The sequence below is a fragment of the Chrysemys picta genome, chromosome 7, assembly GCF_011386835.1.
Source record: "Chrysemys picta bellii isolate R12L10 chromosome 7, ASM1138683v2, whole genome shotgun sequence".
Classification (NCBI taxonomy): Eukaryota; Metazoa; Chordata; order Testudines; family Emydidae; genus Chrysemys; species Chrysemys picta.
Genome location: NC_088797.1, coordinates 74,282,177 through 74,303,473, shown reverse-complemented (window position 1 = coordinate 74,303,473; position 21,297 = coordinate 74,282,177).

Sequence of the window (21,297 nt, the reverse complement as noted above, 5' to 3'; positions counted from 1 at the left end):
TAAACTTTTCTGAGGGCCCATAAGACACAGAAGCTGTGGTCACATTCAGTACCAACATCTGGAATTTGAAAGTCCTAATGTTTCTGACTTTTCAGAATGCAACAAAGAATAACTAACAGACTTTCCCCACACAATTTAAATCAGGGTTTAAGGTAATAGCTCAAAAACACATCTGTTAAGATACTTCTACAGCTCTGGTCAAACAAACAGGGTGTAAATACAACATTCCTTGCATGGTCATGATTTGAATCTAGAACTATGTATGAGAAAAAGAGAGAACTTTCAAGCTAAGTTTCCCTCCCACAGAAGATCAGAATTTTAGTACCAACAAACCCTAGTGCCTTAGATCAGAGTGTGGTGGGACAATTTCTTAATTCACCACAGCTGCTATCCTGACAATCCCTGCAATTAGAGCATACAGCTGTGGTCTTTCCTCTGCTAACACTTTCTCTGTCAGCCCCTGAATGGTTGCTATACACCTTATCATAGAAACTCTCTAGGTGTGTCACATCAGCACTTCCTTGCCACATCCTAAAGCATAACAACAAAACCCCAAAGGCTCAAAATCTTCATTGATATGACAAACTGTTACAGCTCTTTAAAAACTCATTCAGTACTATTTTTAAATAACTGTGCTCTTTTTAACTCAGCTGTAGTAGGAAAGTTCTTTGGAGACATGAAATTTCCCCCTCACCAATTCTAATTTGAAATTCAATTTTGTGTTATCTTAAAAAAATTGATTTGGGGATTAGTGGGGTTTCTTTTACACAAGATTTGAATTTTTTTGGCAAGATTTGAACCTCATAAAATAGATAAATCAAGGAAAGGATGGTAGAACCGGAAGGGGAGCTAGGGACAAAAAAATTCTACTGCAGATTCTGACATTCTAAGATAATAACTTTTTGGCTTTTCTATGAAACATTATTTCTTTTCTTGGTGGGGTGGCTCTTACCTCTGTGAGGCCCAGCACAAAGTAAAATATCCCATTTGAGGTAGGAGAATTTGGGAGCTGAGTAGGTCAGAGATCCAATATCAAAATAGGCCATGATTCTATATTGGATCCACATGGCAAACTCCTTCAGTTGACCTTCCTATGAAACATAAGGAAATAGATTAACAAGATCATTATCAATGGAAAGTGTTAAAATATATAGAGGTAAGATCTTAGCCTTGCAACATTTTATAGAGTGGGTTAGGCATAGCTATAGATAACGTGTGCTAGAAAATCTGTAGCTAGTTTGACAGGTACTGAATAAAAAAATTAATCACAGCCCACTTTACTCTCTATAAAATGCCTATTGAATAATTTCTATTGAACTTTTATAGATTCTCTCTCTGGAGTAATGTTAAAGGACAGTTTTTAAAATGGGCATAAAGTGGTGAACATGTAGGGTAACAGCTAACCCCCAGATGGGCTGTTCTGATAAATGGGGATGTTTTAATGATATTGATAACAAGCAGGCAAATGGCACTTCACAATCTGGTCTTCTTGTATAGATACAATTTATAGTCCATTTTACAAAATGCACTGCTGAGGGAGGTGAAGCAAATTCCCTGTCCCAGCCCCATTCCCCAACTCTATGTCCCATTGCTCTTGTATTTAAATGTACAACCTATACAATAAAATGGCAAAGGAAATATTAAAAATATTGCTGTCATGATAATGGGGTAAATACTGGAAAACAATAATACCTAGCTCTCATATAGAGCTGTTCATCAACGGTTCTCAAAATGTTTTCCAAAGGAAGCAAGTATCACTATCCCCATTTTACAGAGGGGAAAACTTAGGCACTGAAGGGAAGAATGACTCACTCAAGCTCACTCTGCAGGTCAATAGTAGAGCAAGGACTGGAATGCAGGTCTCATGAGACCAAGGCCAGTGCTCTGTCCACTACTGACATAAGTAACATTCACTCCAACAAGTGTGATGTGCTGTGATAGCCTGCTATTGTGTCAATATGAAACACACTCTGCTGTGGTACTGTGATAGTAAAAGATCTTGATGTGGCAATTAGATGAACTGTTTTCTATACACAGTGGTGAAACTAGAGAAAGAGTAAGCAATATACAGTAATTGTAATATAAATGGGAAGCAAAACAACTTGATTTTTACATTCAATGTTGTTCTGAAGAGTCTGACTCTATGGCAAGTGCTTAATTCACTGTTAAGAAATTTAAGGTACGTTACTTTTAAGCAATAGAGGTCTGTCAAAGCGAATGCTTGATCTACCCTTGATAGATGACATTGACAGACAGCTGGCATTTGAGGGCACTCTGAAACAGCAGCACTTTCAGAGTACAGAACAAATAAAGGAAAGCAATTATGGTCACCAAAGATACAAAGCTCTCTCTGCCTGCATCCACATTCTCTCAGCAATTCCCTCTACGCCCTCCACCTTCCACATTATTAACCATGTATTTAACAATGCAATAAAGCCTAACACAGAATTGCCAGTCATCTAAAACAGCCTGCAAACATCAGGGTGAAATCACAAGTTGCAGCAGGGAAATATACAAGAACTCAAGGCCTTTGTGATTTTTTTTTCATACCTTCAGCTCAAGAAAATTGATTTGTGAATGAAGTGCTGATCCCCGAAGAGAGAGATTCATTTTCCAAATGGTCATGGGTAGCATACCACTAACCAAATAAACAAGCATTTTTCCCTTAAAACTCTGATGTTGCTTTCACATTATAATTGCTAAGTGATATTTATTTTCAGTGCAGCACATTAATCATAAGATACATGACCTTTAGAAAAAATAGCACAGATTTTTACACCCAGTGACAAGATATTGTACAAGTTAAGGCAACTCATGCTTAATGCAGACATATGAAAGGAGTAGTTCAAACCATGTCAGCCATGATTTTGTACCAGAAAACAGAGACAATGCACAATCTTGTGAAATTTCATGTCTCTGCAATTCTCGTTGGAGCTTTAAGAATGCTGTCTGCCGATCTCTTGTTTTACGTGCTGGATATCACTTCCACATACCGATTAAACATCTGACCAATAAATAAAGAAGTCCTTTTATGTCAAAAGCTGTGTTCTGAGTGCATGATATTTGGACTACCTTAAGAATGAAAGGCCCTCTATATGAAACCTATATTACTGCTATGGATAGCTTCATTCTTTTAAGCATTTTGCATAAAATGGAAAGAAAGAGCTGCTCAAGATAGCTGCCTCTTGGGATGAAACCTTTTGAAAATGTGTATTAGGAACTTCCTGCTCAGTTCTGGAAAATCCATGATGAAGAAGTCACAGCTGTGGAAGGTTCAGTGAAAATAGCTGAAGGAATTATGCAAGTATTTTCCTTATGACCCTTTCCCTGAAAATACTATAGGGATTCTCTCTCTCACACACACACACCTTTATTCACATAAAACCATAAAATATATACACAAAAAGAAAGCAAAACACACATTAAGAGAACCTTAAACATGGATCACTAAAGCATTGTCACCAAGTTCACTCAAAATATTGTTAACACACCAACTCAACCAAAAAATGTCCAGATTATAAATCAGTTTGTAAAAGGTGTAATCAATCCACAGTCAGGCTACAATCAGTATGCAGAACCGCTCTCCCACATCACACAGCTTTACCCTCGCCACTCGGTTTTGGTGAGATTTCAATATGGCTAATTTTGTCTGACCCAGCAAAAAGTTATCCAGGCAGGAAGCCAGCCAAATGTGAGCACTACATCTCACGCTGAGAACCAATTGGTCTGATGGAAAACACCCCGTATTCACACCCAACACGCTGTTGTAATAATCTTTGTATAAGGTATGCCTTGTGAGGTATCATTTGAAAACTCGTAAGTTGCTGATTGGTAATATCAGGTAAAATGTGTGTTACAGCTTTATACATAAAGTTATAAATTTCCCCTATATAATGTTAAAAATACATGTTCAGATTCACATGGCACCAAACAAGTCCAGGGGGTGGGGGGAAGAATCTGCTCCCTGGACAATGGCAGACCACAAACGGCTAGGGGTATGAAATAGAATCTGCCAGTGTAGATGCAGGCTTTGTCTCCTGCTGGTTCCGTGATATCCCAGCTCCCTCCCTACTATTCTGGGGTCCATATTTTTTCCAGAATCAGCAATGTGTGGGCAGGAACAGCCTCAAATGACCAGGGTTACCACACAAGAAACATGTAATGTTTTCAGAGATAGCAAACACCGTATAATCCACCCCTTTATCTGGTACTTTAAAATCAGGTTCAAGGGCTGTTCAGTGTTATACAGAACCACATACACCTGGCACTGGAGCTATATAACATGCCCTATATTTGGATTCTTGAAGCCTAATGAAATCATTCTAGCAGCAGAAACTACCTTCCCATAGTGGGAGAGATCAGACACTAGCATCTCAATGTGAAGGGGGATGGGAGGTCCAGTGGAAAAAAACTACTTTAGTAGCAGAAGTAAACAAGGGAAAAACTTGAACAGAGGACTTCTTGACCCAGAGTCCTTTCTGTACCAAATGATACCCACATTTGCTCCTGGGCCAGGAAAATTGCTAGAGTTTTACTCATTTTATATTTACACAGCCAATAACCTTATCTCCAACTCAGCAACACATCCTCCACAGTGCAGGAGACAGGAGGCACACACCGGTCCCCATGCTTGCAGGTCAAACCGCTAAATCCATCTGAAGCCCCCTCCCATGGAGAAAGCCCCCCCCAACCCTTCAGGGATAATCAGCCACACCCCTAAAACAAACAAAAAAACCCACAAAGTAATAAAACACAAGTGAACAGACTAACAAGAAACCCGGCTAGTGCACCCAGCACATAAGAAATGCAGCCTCACTCTGAGAAGTTCCCACAATCCTGAGAGAGATCTGTAATTCACAAAAATCATAGGTTCATACTAATGAATCATCCAAGCATTGGTTCGAAGAGGCTTGGATAGGTGCTGTAGATTCATGAAGCCCATTTCTAGTAATATCATTATGTGAGCTGTCAGAAATGAAATTGCATGCCAAGAGATCCTGCACAACCCTATAAATAATTAGTGTTTCCATTTTCCAAAGCAAATTGATGAAACTGAAGTTTAGCTTAGTTCTACCAGTCCAAGAAGTTTAGTCAGATTTGCTGGTTTAATTCAATCTACTCATTCAGTTTTACTGCTTAAAGAAAAAAGAGATTTTCACTCTCCTGCCACACAAAGGGCAAGATTGATTTAAACCAATTAAAGAGGTTTATCGGTTTAAAAATATTAAACTGGGCCAGGATTGGAATGTGCTTCTCTGCTCTGCCCCCAAATTTATACCTCAGCCCCAAGTCCTCAGTCTCTAGTTTCAGCTTTATCAAACAATGCCATCTTATTAATACCTGTCCTGTAAAAAGGAAGCAGTACCAGGAATGGAGTCCTAGTATTTTGTACGAGCACTGTTATTCCCCAATGACATAGATTAGCTAGATTATTGTTGTTCCCCGTCTCCGAACCTCTGTCCAGTTGACTTTCTTTCCTTAAGCTGTAAACACTTCAAGGCAGGGACTGTCCCTTGATTGTCTGGAAAAGCATGTAGCCTACAATGGATGCTGCCATAAAATAAATACTACTACTACTAATATCATCATTCTTGGGACAGCATATCAAAGAATGACAAAAACAAAAGGAGAAACTGAAGACCCTACTGGTTGGAAATACAGACTTAGATTAGCAAAATAATTGTCCTAGCCATAGAACTCTAGCTGTGATTATCATTTTTATATGCAATTAAAATTATCTTTTTGTCTGCATTTGTAAGATCTTCAGGGCAGAGACCGGCTTTTACTAGTACAGTGCGTAGCACAATGGGGTCCAGCTCTCTAGGCATGAAGATGGATAAATAATACAGACACACAAATACACCCTGAACGTTTGAGGAGATGGAGAGAGGCAAGGACCTTTCTGATGCCAACTCTGTCCACATATCTATTCAAGTGACATCATCATAGGACCTAATTACATCAGCCACGCCGTCAGGGGCTCGTTCACCTGCACATCTACCAATGTGATATATGCCATCATGTGCCAGCAATGCCCCTCTGCCATATACATTGGCCAAACCAGACAATCTCTACGCAAAAGAATAAATTGACACAAATCTGACATCAGGAATCATAACATTCAAAAACCAGTGGGAGAATACTTCAACCTCTCTAACCACTCAGTGACAGACTTGAAGGTGGCAATTTTGCAACACAAAACTTCAAAAACAGACTCCAAAGAGAGACTGCTGAACTTGAATTAATATGCAAATTAGATACAATTAACTTAGGTTTAAACAGAGACTGGGAATGGTTGGCTCATTACACTAATTGAATCTATTTCTCCATGTTAAGTTCTCCTCACACCTTCTATGGGTCATCTCGATTATCACTTCAAAATTTTTTTTCTCCTGCTGATGATCTCTCATCTCAATTGATTGGCTACTTCCACCTTTTTATGTTCTCTGTATGTATAAATATCTTCTGTGTGTTCCATTCTATGCATCCAAAGAAGTGGGCTGTAGCCCATGAAAGCTTATGCTCAAATAAATTTGTTAGTCTCTAAGGTGCCACAAGTACTCCTGTTCTTTTTGCGGATACAGACTAACACGGCTGCTACTCTGAAATCTGACATTTTTGTGATTCTACCTAAGTGTGTTTGGATATGAATTCATATTTCAATTTCTGCAAATATTATGCAATATTCATGAAAGAACTGAATCTTCCATTCCTCTCAGTAAATTCTGAACTTGCTAGAATATTTGCAGAAAAACACAAAAGGGTCAAAGCAAATTAATTCTAAAATGCAACAAATATGTATGGGTTTCCTCCTCCTCGCCCAGTATTCACCCAGCTCTAGCTGGGTCTTGCACTTCCAGTGTCTTAGGCACTGATCCTAAGTTAATGGACAGATTCTTATTGATTTCATTGAGCATTAGATAGGACACTCAGTATAATTATTTTACCACTTCGCATTCAGATTTTATTGATGCTGAAGGCATTCTGTGTTTCTAGCTCACTTTGAACCATAAACTAGTGTTAGGCACCTTTGTGATCAATTGAATCGTAGAATATAGGTTGGTACCTACATTTGAAAGCTGCATCCTATGGCTGAAATTCACACTTGTGCTGAGGTCATGCACAAGGCCTCAGATTCACTGAAGTCTGATTTTATCCCTTTTTGAGGCTTTGGTACAGTGATGAAATCCAACTTATGTGAATTAAAAAAAAAAAACCCAAACAGATGGGAGTATGAATTTGGGTTACACTTGGAAAATATTAATCCTGAATATATGCAAGGAAATTAAGCAAATCAGACTGCTCCTTAAGGCTGCTCCCAAGATCTTGGCAAGACCACTGAACAAGCCAGTCAGGGAGGGTGGGTAGCACTCTAGAAATATAACAGACAACAGTTAGGCCAGTTGTCAATGTTGGCTAGATATTCATGTCTGGAGATAGACATGTATGTTAGGGATAGAACTGCTCAGAAAGCAAAACCATCATGCAGTGATTTTCACATTAATTCACATCGAAGAAAAAACTCTTGGCTCATAGTAGTCCTGTTTGTTAGGAAAGCTATTCAAAATCCACACAGATTAATTCTTTATCAATCTGAGCTGTCCACGTTTCCATTTGTAGTATGAATTTGGGTGGGAGGTAAATATTCAACAACAGCGATTTGATTCTGATTTTAGACAATGGTGAAGTTTGCAGATGCTTCCACATAAACCTGCAGATGAGGGCAATAGGATGTGTTTGAATGGAACAATAACCTGCACACTGTTATGTTGAAATCACATGTCTGGGCTAGGTAGTGAGACACAAAGCTGACACCTAAGGACCTTCAGCCACATAAGGAGTGAATTATGAGGTAACAAAGTACAGTCTGGAGTGTCTTATTGTGATTATGAAATTGATGGTGTTATAAAAACAACAAGCAAACAATGATTTCAAAGTCAGTAATAAAAAGCCAAACATGTGGTCATTTATAGCAGTCCAGATAGGAATTTCCACATATCAGTAGAGCAGGAACATTCATTGTGGAAATTATCATTTAAAAAATAAACAAACAAAGAACCAAAAAACACTCCCAAGAGAAAACAAAGAGGAATGGATCAGGTACGGTGGGAAGGAAGGGGGTTTATTCACTTTTACTCAGCTCCTATTATTGAGCTGAGTAAAATAGGAGCACTTCTGGGTGTTTGCTGTCACTGCCTTTCATAAGGCCCTGGGTTGGAGCCCGGTCGAGCAGGAAGGCCCAGACTCCCCAACCAACTTATCTTTTAGTGAAAAGGGCTAAAAGCCCTCTTCCCTCGCCTCTCCATTTGGAGAGGATAGAGACATTATAAGCGCTGAGTAAGGGGTGTGCCTGATGGGCTGATGACCCTTTCTGTTGCGGGGAGGCTGGATTGTATATATTTTATTGGACTCCGTTACCTGAGAAGGGGGCAAACTTTACTGCTGACTTGGCCAGTGGGCCAAGTTGCTATCTACCAAAAGGTGGACCACCACAGCATTGGATAAATTGTTCGTGTAGGACATCAAAGATTGGAGAGATGGAACCCAGTGAAAAAACCACTAGGTGGCACTAGGTGAGCCCATCATCCATCACAGGCCCTTAAATATAAAGTGATCAAAATCATAGTGAGGATTTCATTTCTGGTCTCTTGTGCATTATTTCAATGACCCCATAAAGAGCTGAGCTATTAAACTGAGGAGTGGGGTATGTTTCTGAAAATGAAGGGTGTGTGAGGCACTGATAGTGCCAATCTAAACAGCTGAACCTTTGTCTTGTCTTCCTAGCACTCTTGCCAGATAACGAGGGTACCACACTGGATTTGGACAGCAAAGTATCCAAGCACTTTGTCTTGAAAATCCTTAAAATGAAAAGTGATCTGATTTAATCTCTCCTTTAGTAGCTGTTTGTTCCCAGTGGTCCTGCTGGAAGATGAATGTGTATATGTGCCTGGATTACAAAGCACACTCCTTCATTCTTCATTCGCTTTGCTATCCTGGAAACTCACAGAATCTAAATCATGCCCCTTCCTGTCAGAGATCTGCCTCCATTAATTGAACATTGCTCCTTGAAAGCTGAGACAGGTTTTCTCAATGCGCACCCACAGTGTCAGAAGGGCAATGATGCAGCTGGGATCAAGATGGAGAAAAATCATTTAAAAAAAAAGTAAGATAACTAAGCAGGAAAGATCTTTTTGGGTGTTGAGAAGATGCTGGACCCTTAATGAGATTTTAGTCCCAGTAAATACCAGCAAACCATTTTAATTTGCTAGCTAATATGTCCCCTTCAGACACTACTGCAGAAAGTCTGTAAATGAAGGCATCAGAGGGAAAATGAACAAACAGATGCTTTGCAGTGAGTCTTGAGAAGACATCAAATGAGTTTCAAGGGAATCACTTGTCACATTGCCATATTTATTTATATACTGGCCATCTTGTGAGGGAAACAGATGTTTAATATTTTTCACAGGTAACAGTCTCTTCACTGTGCACTGGGCAGCTTAAGGAACATGGGAATAGTTACTGAAATAGTTCTTCGGGATACAACAAATATAATTAACTAATTTTACATACAAATAACTGTGTAGAGGGATATGATCATTGGATCACTTTTCTCTCCTTCTACAGAAGTGGGGTCCACCTATTCATTCCTGTCCACCGTAGTTTGCATCAGTTAACTTCTTCAAGTCAATCTTTACAAGGAAATGGTTTAGACAAGAGACTTGATCCTGTGTGCACTGAAGTCAATGAAAAAGCTTCACTGGTAAAAGATAAGACACAAATACTTTTTTCTAAATGATGAAAGCTGAGATTCTCTTTTGGGTTTCCAGTTTCTCCTAAATCATGGGAATCAATGCCATTGGCTTTGAGGGGCCCCAAATCTGGCTCTGCAATACTCTGCTAACATGGAAGTCTGGACCTAGCACTTCTTTGTGTTGCAGCTCCTTGTGATCTCTCTTGCAAGAGAGGAGGAGATTATAATAGCTGAATGTGAGATCATAGAATATCAGGGTTGGAAGGGACCTCAGGAGGTCATCTAGTCCAACCCCCTGTTCAAAGCAGGACCAATCCCCAGACAGATTTTTGCCCCAGATCCCTAAAGGGCCCCTAAAGGATTGAACTCACAACCCTGGGTTTAGCAGGCCAATGCTCAAACCACTGAGCTATCCCTCCCGCCAATAATGAGGGCCTGAACAGGAATCTGAGCAGTCTGAAGACAGCATTCTACACTAACTGGCCTCCTTAGGAGGATGCTTCTTTTAACAGCATAAAGCTCACACGGAAAAATGATGTTTTTACAAATAAATTTGACACTATTCTTAGTTGACTGTTTTTAAGCGTCAGAGCTGCTGCAATTAAGAAAAGTATGTGGTAAACTTTCAGATACAATCTCCAGCTAAAGGAAATGTTAGCATAGTTAAATTCCTGTAGAAATGTATATACTTTTTTTACAAAGAGGTTTGTTACAAACATTCTCATTGTTTTGATTAGTATGGCTTCCCATATGGTAGACCAATTCCTTATCTTAAGGTGAAATAGCATAGCTCCATTGAAATCAATGAAAATGAGACTGTACATCAATTTCAGTGGAGTGACACCAAGTCACGAAAGCTAAAGAGCTGGCCTTCTGAGCTCAGCCTTCTGGTTTAGGTTCAAATCCACCTCAAAATGCAAAGTGAAAGTTATTCAAAATGGCTGCATTTGACTCACTTAATGAATACTCTGCCAATGGTGCTCCTTGGTCCCTCCTGTTCTCTCCCTGTGAGATACAATAGTTTAGTATCCTGAGGGGTGTAATTCTTTGGTCTAAGTGGGGGAGGCTGGGTGATGTTTAGTGGCCTGTGATATACAGCTGGTCAAACCAGATGATCTAGTGATCCTTTCTGGCCTTAAACTCTATGACTTCATTATATGTTGCAACCAAATATTCCATGTAGTTTCAATGCAAAAACATTGATCCAGGTTCATTTGAAACATATACAAACAGATGGAGTTAAGTATTACAAACAAAACCAAACATTAAAACAAAACAACTGAGTGTTATGGAGTTTCAAGTTTCATTGCAAACATTTCACACAGCTCATACTCAAATCAAATTTTGCATTCTGATCATATTAGCTGTAATTTTATCAAAGCAAACCTCAGAGATTTTGCCCAGTTCTACTGCAAATATATAGGTCTCTGGATTGTCTTCCTTGAAAACACACAAAATAAACATCCCTTAAATTACCACTTAACTCATTTCTCTCAAGTATTCTAACTCTGTTAAAGGTCTTCATTTGGCAATAAATCAAAACACTCTTAGAAATCCCAGGATAAGAAAAATCACAGTCTCATCTTCCATTCCTTTGTCCTTAGGCACTTTACAGTTGAAAGGACTGCACAACATGATGTTTGAAAGGAAAGGAGAACTTTGCCACTTTTGGAGAGTGGAAACAACATTTTGTTAGGTTAAAATAAGTTGTGTCTTATTTTCTACTTTGGAATTCCTTTCTTTGTTATGTTCATTGTGGCATGGAGATAAGTGAATGATCCTCTTTAAAGAATGTTAGGCTTTGTAAATTTCCCCCACCCCCATCTCTGACTGAGGGGGAGCAAGGATTTGAATGGGGTCTCCACCTCTCCAGAGATTGCTAATGGCTGAGCTATGGGATATTCTGATGTGAGACACAAACTCAATCTCTCCTGCTGAAGCTGTTCCAATGTGGATAAATAAGGAAAGAGTGATTGGAGCAGGGAGGCTGGAGCCAGGGTCTCCCACTTCCCAGGTGGGTCCCCTAGCCACTGGACTACAGAGTCATGCTCTCTCTCTCTAGGCCAGGGGTTGGCAACGTTTGGCACGTGGCTTGCCAGGGTAAGCACCCTGGCGGGCCGGGCCAATTTTATTTACCTGCTGACGCAGCAGGTTTGGCCGATCGCGGCCCCCACTGGCCGCGGTTCGCTGTCCCGGGCCAATGGGAGCAGCGAGAAGCTGTGGCCAGCACATCGCTCGCCCGCGCCGCTTCCCACCGCCCCCATTGGCCCAGGACGGCAAACCGCGGCCAATGGGGGCCACGATCGGCCGAACCTGCCGCGTCAGCAGGTAAATAAAACTGGCCTGGCCCGCCAGGGTGCTTACCCTGGCGAGCCGCGTGCCGAACGTTGCCGACCCCTGCTCTAAGCCAATGACTATTCCACCATGGACTAATACTTAAATGGTGGCTGTAGCAGCTTGGCCACCACCCAAACACCCTCTTGTGGCCAGGGATGCCTCTGTGAGGCCCTGCTAATCATTTCTCCCTCAAAAGGGTGCTTACATAGATTCCACACCTTTATGAGTACAAAATCCCACTTCTTGGGATCTAGTTTTATTCACAGACAATAACTCCAAGTCCCAAATTAAAGTCCCACAAACAAATGTTTCTTTTCCTATTCCCAGACTGCCTTGCCTGGAGGGCTTTTGACTTCTTCCCTTGCTTGCCCAGGGTGTCTCCTGCCTTAGCAGGCTATCCCCAGCCCTTCTTAGTGACTTCATCCCAAATCCCAAGACTCTGCTGGAGCCTGTTCACTCCTAGCAGTCTCTGTTCTTCCTGAGCATCTCCCCTTCACTGCAGCCATCTGCTGCCCTTTATAGGGAATGACCTGATCCCACTCAGGTGGGGCTCATCCTGTCATCTGGGTTGACTTAGCCCCAGGCTCTCCAGCCTATGGGGCAAGCCACCCTTTTATAGTCATCTAAAAGCTAGGCGCTATGATGCTCAGTGTTGCAATATCTCTTCTTGGACCCCCTTCTCAGTCCCTGTCCCAAGGAGTTATCTAGTTAATAATTTAAACAGATTCTTGTTGATAGGGACACACAGATATTTATTTAAAGGTTCTATTTTGTACACCTACATGATGATATTTGCCATGGAAACTCACTGAGATGGAAGCTGTCACTCAACAAACAAATATAAATATAACAGCAATGTGGTATGCCAGGGCATGAAGCCATCAGAAAACACAAACTAGTCCAGAATGCTACAGCATGCTCCTCAGCAACATGGACTACTTTGCACATCAGACTGGTCCTTCACTTCCTGCGCTGACTTCTCATATAGTAGTAAGCAAAATCAAGGTCTTGGTCCCTATCTTCAAGGTGCTCAATAGTCTGAATCCAGCATCTCTAAAAGATCACATAAAGCTCCAGGATGAGAACCGCACTCTTCGGGTACAATGAAACTTTTCTACCATAAGGGAAAAGTTCACCTGTACAAGAAACAGAACTTTTAAACTATGTTACAAACTCCCACAAAAATCAAGCCCATCACAAACCTCACCATCTTCTGCTCCAAGGAGGGGCGGCTCTAGGCACCAGCAAAGCAAACACGTGCTTAGGGCAGCCCATTTGCAGGGGCAGCAGGGATCCAGCGTGGTAGCTGAGAACCAACCGGGGGCCCTGGGAGATGTAGTTCCTTGGTTAGCTCCCTGCCTATAGAACCAGCCCTGGAGCAGGGAAAGAACTACATTTCCCAGCATTCCCTTGGCCACTACCAACAGGAAAGAGGGGAAGGGAGTGAGGTAGCTGAGACCTCATGCTGCTGTGAATGGAGAGCTGCACTGTGAGTAGGGATACCATATTTTAACATTCAAAAAATAGGACACTCCACGGGGAGGGAGGGTAGCCCCACCCTGCCCCCATCCACTCCCTCCGACTGCCCCCCACAGAAAACCCCAACCCATCCAACCCCTCCTGCTCCCTGTCCCCTGATCACCCCGTCCCGGGACCCCTGCCCCTAACTGCCCCCCAGGATCCCACCCCCTATCTAAGCCTCCCTTCTCCTTGTCCCCAACTTCCCCTCTCCTGAGACCCCCCCCCAACTTCCCCTCAGGACCCCCACCCCCTACTTGTCCCCTGACAAACTCCCGGGACTCCCATGCCTATCCAACTGCTGCCTGTCCCCTGACTGCCCCCCCAACCCCTGACCCATCTAACTCCCCCTTCTCCCTGTCCCTGACTGCCCCCCCGAACCTCCGCCCCATCCAACCTTCCTGCCCCCTTACCGTGCCACTCAGACCAGCGTGTCTGGCTCCACGCAGCGCTAGACACACTGCTGCATACATGCTGCCGTGCTCCCCCACAGAGCCACAGTCCCCCCCTCCCCCCGCTAGCACCTGCCTTCCAGATTTGAACACCTCAAAATTCAGGTGTGCTCAAGCTCATTTTGAGCAGTTGTTACTTCATTTCTCCCAAATCAAATGTACTGATCCACTGTAACTTGCTGTAGAAAAAGTAGGATAAAACCGAGCAAGAAATGCTTCCCAGTGGTTATTAGGACTGGAATTACTATTTTCAGCAGCCATTGCCTTTTTTGTTTGTTTGTTTGTTTGTTTAAAAGGAAGACAGTGATATTGCATTGGCAAATTCCCCATAGAAAGAAAGAGAGGAACAAAAGAATAATAAAGGCACCTCAACTTTTCTTCATTTATGTAGGACAGTCTTATAATAGGCATCCAGATACCCTCCAATCACACTAGCTGAAAATTGTTCCACTTTACTGCAGTTCTGTAACAATATGGGAACCAATCCTGTCTGTGTTCTGTGCACATCTAAAATTCCTGCTGAATGACCTGCCGTGGGCGCGAGTTACCAGTGACCCAGGGCTGCGGCGGAAGGAGGGTGCAGGTGGGGGGGGGAGAGAGCCCAGGGCTGGGGCGGCAGGAGGTGTGTGTGTGTGTGTGGGGGGGAATGAGGGAGCCCAGAGCTGGGGCGGCAGGGGGTGTGGGTGTGGGGGAAGAGCCCAGGGCTGGGGCAACAGGGCTAGAGCCGGCCCTGGCTCCAAGTACAAGAAGCACTTCTTCAATCTGCTTTCTTTAGCACACACACAACAAGCAGAGTGTACACAAACCAAACCCAACCAAAACAAATACTGTGTGCAAAACTGTGGTGATAAGGGTGGTATAAGAACCTATATAGAATAGACTTGATTGCTTAAGTGATGAGGATTATATCCTAAGCAGAACAAAACAAAAGCCTCCACTACTGAATTAGGAGTCTAGTTCTACAAGGTCAGGTAAGAAAATAATTATTTTACACAGTAATTTACATAAATTATTTAGCACTATATATGAGAAATATGCCAACAGCGTGCTCAGCTTATGAAGGGAGGGAGAATTTTGCACATACTGAAAATCATGAAGAACTGTAGCCGCCAACAAATAGCCATATTTGAAGGAATACACGCTCCACTTCAAACATTCATTCAAATTTCACAAAACCACAATGGAAAAGGGGTAGGAGCACTGTTGATTTGAATTGCAAGCTGGATTTAGCAAAATGGTTGACAAACACATTCCCTTATACAAACAGCATTAATCTACCAATAGTCACAATAGTGGATTAAAAGGGAAAAAGAGAGAACCAGGAGACATCATAGCACACCTTGGAGACAGGCCACAGAGGTACATGCTGAAGCACTTTGTGAACTGGTGCAGTAGTTCACATGGTAGCAGCATTGATCTATGTGCACCATGACACCAACTCAACCTTTTAACACTGTTATTAACTTTCAGATGGAGCGACGAAATACCCCCAGTTCCAAAGGCAGATGTTGTAAAGCAGTATAAAGCTCACTACTCTGTGAGAAGTCAAACTGCCCTCGGGGGGACCAGGGAAACTAAATGAGATTTTAATGTTAATAAGTGCTGACTGACCTTTTCCATTAAGTAGCTAATACATCTCCAGTAGACAGTGTAGTACCTATGATACACTACTAATAGGGTAAGTAGACAAGCTGTCAGTCCCTTAGAATTAATTAACAGTCTCTCATTTAAACAATTAGATGGGTTTCATATTTTTGAACAATATTTTCAAGACCATCTGTAAGCCCCTATCTGCTTTATGCCATTACAAATAAGGAACTAGAGTGGAATTAAAAACTATGGGGCCAGAACCTCTGCTAATCTATATCAGTGTAGCGCACCACTGACTTCAACAGAGCTGCACTCATTTACACCAGCTGAGAATCTGGTCTGTAGTCGATAGGTCACTACTGTCTGTGACACTCAGAACTGTGTGTCTCGACAGGAAGGATTTCTAATGGCCCGAGTCTGGGACTTGGGAGGCCTGAATTCAATTCCCTATTCCGCCACAGCCCACCTGTGACCTAGGATAAGCCACTTAATCTCTCTGTCTCTCAGCTCCCCACCTGTAAAACGGGGATGATATTTCTCTATCTCACAGGGTGTTGTGAGGATAAATATATTTAAAAAAAAGATTGTGAGGTGTTTGGACGCTATTGTAATAAGATCCAGAGAAGTACTTCAGACAGACAATGTTTAACTTTATGAGCCCTACAGTGCTCATGGAAGGAGAGGTATTTCTGTGGAGCATTCTTCAAGCTGAACAGGAAGTTTCAGTTAGAAAAATAAATACCATATATACTGTCCACTGTTTTTACTATTAGACTGAGAGACTCAGAGGAGAGACCTGTCTGTGTCTTTTTGAAAATCTTGGCCATGATTATTATTCTGTCAAAGCCACAGATGCTTATTATATGAAAGATAAACCAAAGTAGCATAAGCTGTCCACCAAGCCTTCCGCCACATAGCTCGCCCACTGCACCTTATCTTTAAATTGCAGCCACCTTTCTACTTTAGTTCTGCTCCTCTGCTAAGCAAAGGTTACTCTGACTGAGCCATTGAAGTGATAATGTGACGTGCCTTACTATTCATTTAGAAATTACTATGAAACTAGAATTCACTTTGCTGTTTTTGTGACCCAACCCATACTTGTAGAAATGAAAAGCTAGACCCCAAATTTTCAAACCCAGGTGTCTTAAATTAGGTGCATAAATTAGCATACTAACATACTACAGAACCTAAGTCCTGTATACATATTCAGATATGTGGTTAACACACTCCTGTTGAGAATTCAGTTTTAATAAGTTAGTTTTCAGAATATTCTTAGTTAATCATGGTACCTGATTCCCATCCTAGTGCTTATCCATAAAAGCTAATGTAACGAGAGAACCGACTTAAATTCTACCTCAAAAATGTAATCATTTAAATTGGCAGAAGACAAAATAGTCTGGATCCCCTGAGTCTGTGGAGTGGGCAGGTTAGTTACAAGCTGATACGTTTGTATCAAAAACAAGGACAGAAAAAGAATGAAAGAGGAGTCTGCACTGATTATGAGGGGTTCTTTCATCATAAGCAGCTTCTCTTCGAAAGGGCTCTCATGCCTTGGCTCCGAGCCACACATTAAAATGGATTTTGCTGAATGGAATCATTAATGAATCAAAATGAATTCTCTTCTTTCTTATGAGATTGAAAAGGATTAGGAATGAGATTGCTCTGTGTTTGATTCTCTCATCCAAAAAAACTGCTAAATTCACTGAAATAATGCAGACTGGTGAAGCCAACTGTAGGTATAATGCAAATGATAATTGGAGGTGGGGGGAGGAGGAGGACAACCACCAAGACGTGAGGGGGCATTTTTGATTGAAACAACTCCCTGAAGACTTACTGCAGTTCCTTCCTTTCCATGTTCTGATGGATTGAGAACTGCTTTCCCAAGCATAGCGGTAAAATGATATATTTGTGATCAATAAATATTTTGAGCCAGATCTTCTGCTGGTCTAAATAGTAGAGCTGGTCAAAAATTTTTAAAGAAAAAGCTTTGTTTGTCAAAAAATGGTCTTAAATTTGTGAAACACTTGATTTTTCATCAAAATGTAGATATTTCATGAATTTGTGTTATTTTTATAAACATTTTATTGAAGATTTTATCAAGAACATTATTGAAACCTTCCTTTTTTGCTTTTTACCCATTTTATTTATTTTCTGACTAACTCTAGTAAATAGATAATGATCCACTGAAGCCAATGTAGCTGTGCCTATTTAAACTGGTTGTTCTGTTGTTGTTTTTTAATGTTGCTTTAGGTGCTGAGAAAATCAGTCACCCAAGCATTTTTATCATTGTTACATGTCCTCCACTGAACAGGCCAATTAAACTTTTCTATTCTCTATCCTGTGGTCAGCAAAATCTGGGTGCAGAATAGAAAACCTTTAATCAGATGTTAATCTGCCAGGAGGACAGCATGGTCATTGTGACTTATTTCTCAGCAAGCCCCCAAATCTTTTGAATGGCTGAAATTTGTCATGGACAGTGTAAATAATCCAATATTGGGGCATTTTCCCATATAAAACATTGGAAATGGAATCAATAATTCTATCTAGCCTGTCAAAATTTTTCTCCATCAGAAGGAGGAATTCTCCCATGCCAACTAATTCCATGTCCTATATTCCTTTCCCATGCTGCATTTTGGGTTCTCTGAAACTATCGTGCCTGGACTTTGTCTAACTGGGACCATATTTACAATCTGCCAGGTGTCTGAAGTGCACATCTACTTTGCACATAATTTCACCAAGCATAGCTACCCTCTTTTTAAATATGGAAATGGAACCTACAGAAAGTACAATTCCCTGCATGCAATACTCCATCATAATCCACATATCCTGGGTGTGTGAATCAAGGTGGATCATTGTTTGTCATGACCTTTAATCTCTGGAAGCCTTTGATTCTGAGTCTGACTTAAAGAAGAGATCAGGCACATGCCACATTGGAGGACTCTTTGGACCATACCAGAAAGATCATTGTTGCAGCCCTATAAAGACTGGGAACCTCCCCAGAAAGAAGGCATTTGGATTCAGCTTGAACATTCCCACTGGGAGTTTAACTTCAAACATTTGCTTCAATTAAAAAGTTCTTAAAGGAACAATAGTCTTTCTGGTATTGCCATTTTGCACCTCTTTGGAATACAGCAATGAGAAAAATTTTAAATGGACTGTAATTACATTACGTACAATGCATGCATAATTACTTAATTCATTTAATTAGAGCTGTCAACTCTCCTGCTATGAATATTTCAGAACTAATGATAGGCACAACAAAAACTGTAGTACAAAGAAATAAATTTCAGCTTGTCATTATTATGGAGTTCTAGATTTCCACTGCTTTTTCACCCAGAATAACCCCCCGTAGTTCCCCCCTCCTTTTTTTTATGGTCACCTGCCACCCAATTAATACTCTATAGGCTGCACACCTGCAATGTCTTTATCCTCTGACTACTGCTAAATTGCTTTCAACCCTCTAGTACACCTAGATTACAAAATAATTGAAGTGAGGAGCAGATATTCTAAAAGAGGACTGCTAGGGAGGAAAAGTCATAAGATAAAATCCATTGGACCTTAGCAGCAAAAAGGGAATTTTGCTTGAGTAAGAACTATAGGATTTGGATCTTAATTAGCTACTGTAGTGGAAGTCTGGACAAAAACTGTGCCAAAAAAATAATAAATAAGACTTGCCACAAGCAAATTTCAAAGAGTTACTTTGACAATAGTTACTCAACCCATTACTGTGAAAACATTGGTAATAAATGATTAAAAAAAACTAGCAGTCAGTAGGAGCAAGTGTAGGAATTTACAGGTTTCCATCAAGTTCTCAGATGCTACAGGAGACATTTAGAGACTATGGTAATAGCGCAATGTAAGTACCTAGATAGAAAGCATAAATATATAGATAGGCATAGTAGATTTATCAATCCTTGGAAATGTTTCACTTTTTCATTGATGATACTTGTACTTTCACCATGGCAGGAAACGAGTGCTGTGGAAAAACTGTCTATCTTTGCTTTCTTAGGACCAGACTCTGTCACATTACTCTGCAATATCCTAAAACTTCTTTAAGCACAGGAACATTATATAGACTATAAACAAGCCAGAAGTAGCCAAAGGATCCATGATGACACAAAAGAGGTGGAATGGTGTGATCACTAGAAATTTAAATGATAAAAATTCTAGATGTTTCATATACACTTTGCTATATATTTAAAATAAGATGGGAATAGGGAACATATAGGAACTATAACTCAATCTGGGTTTGTAGTACATAATACTCATTTGGAAACCAGGCACCTTTTACTTTGAGGAATACAAGGAAAATGTCTGCAGAATCATAAGGTATATCTATTGTCTAGGCTTAATATCTAGTATCTATCTGAAGCCACAATGCTTTCTGGCCTAAATGATTGTTCTTTAGGGTGGTAAAGCTAACTGCAATTTTTGAAGAACAATGCAGTCTTCAGAAATTGCATGACTTAAATGCACTAGAAACAATTACTTCATAGCCTATCACAGATGGTATCACAAGGGTATTTTACATGATAAATCAAATGCACCCCATGGTGGAAAATGCATTGAGAATAAACCTGTCCTTTTAAAAACAACAACAATGAATTTCTTAAAAGATGGAGAAAGGCAAACCACTGACTTCAATAAGAGACCTTGGATCTGAAAGACAACATGGTTATGTAAAAGAGATGTCCTAGAAACAAACAATGGCCTCAGTCCTGCAAACATTTATGCAGGTGCTTAACTTTGCTTATGTCAATAATCCCATGAAGGATAGCTGCTCTCCGACTTGAGTATGCATAAGTGTTAGCAGGTACACTTAGTACTTGAGCTAGCTACCATAAATAGATCTGGTTTCAGTGCTGTAAACTCATGGGAAGGGCTGGTATTCGATAAGCAGTAATTCTTGCACTATGTGGAATCGTCATTTAATTGGCAATGTGCTTTCAATTATCCCCCGCCTTCCTCCAGAGCAACACAAGAAAGAAAATGTAATGATCCAATGGAGATGGAAGTTTGCCTTCAATAACAGAGACTTTCCAGTAAATTAATGCAATATGTATCTGAAGCTACAAGAAACAAGAAATTAGCTAGTTCATAATGGCTAAGCAGAAGGTCAGTTAGGGTTAGGTTATGCAAAAACAAAAAATAATAATATGGAATAAGCAGTTCATCTGGCAGCCATGATGACCATTTTGCTTGTGCAGAATATCCATGTCACTTTGTCAGCTTAGAATGTGAACCTGTGTTCTGCATTTTGTCTAGTTTCATTTTGCTTTACGCTACTTATGGGGGATGCCACAAGAAGGCAGTACTAGTAGACATGTAGTTGAGTAGTGCACAATTAGAAGATTGGAGAGTGGACTGCAACACCTTTCTGCCCTTCCATTTTCAGCAAATAGATGTCTGAATAATCTAGATATCAACTTGTGTTACATATGAAAAGAAGAAGCCACTTTGTCCATTGTTTGTTTTTCAGATGTCAAGCTCTTCTGGATAAGGCTGTCTTTTTTATGTGTTTGAAAAGCACTTGGCATACTGAGTGCTACCATAATCTACATAAATAATAAGAATAATCATCATCATATTTAAGACACAGGAAGCAACGTTTCCACTTTATTCTGCACTGGTGAAGCCTCAACTGGAATA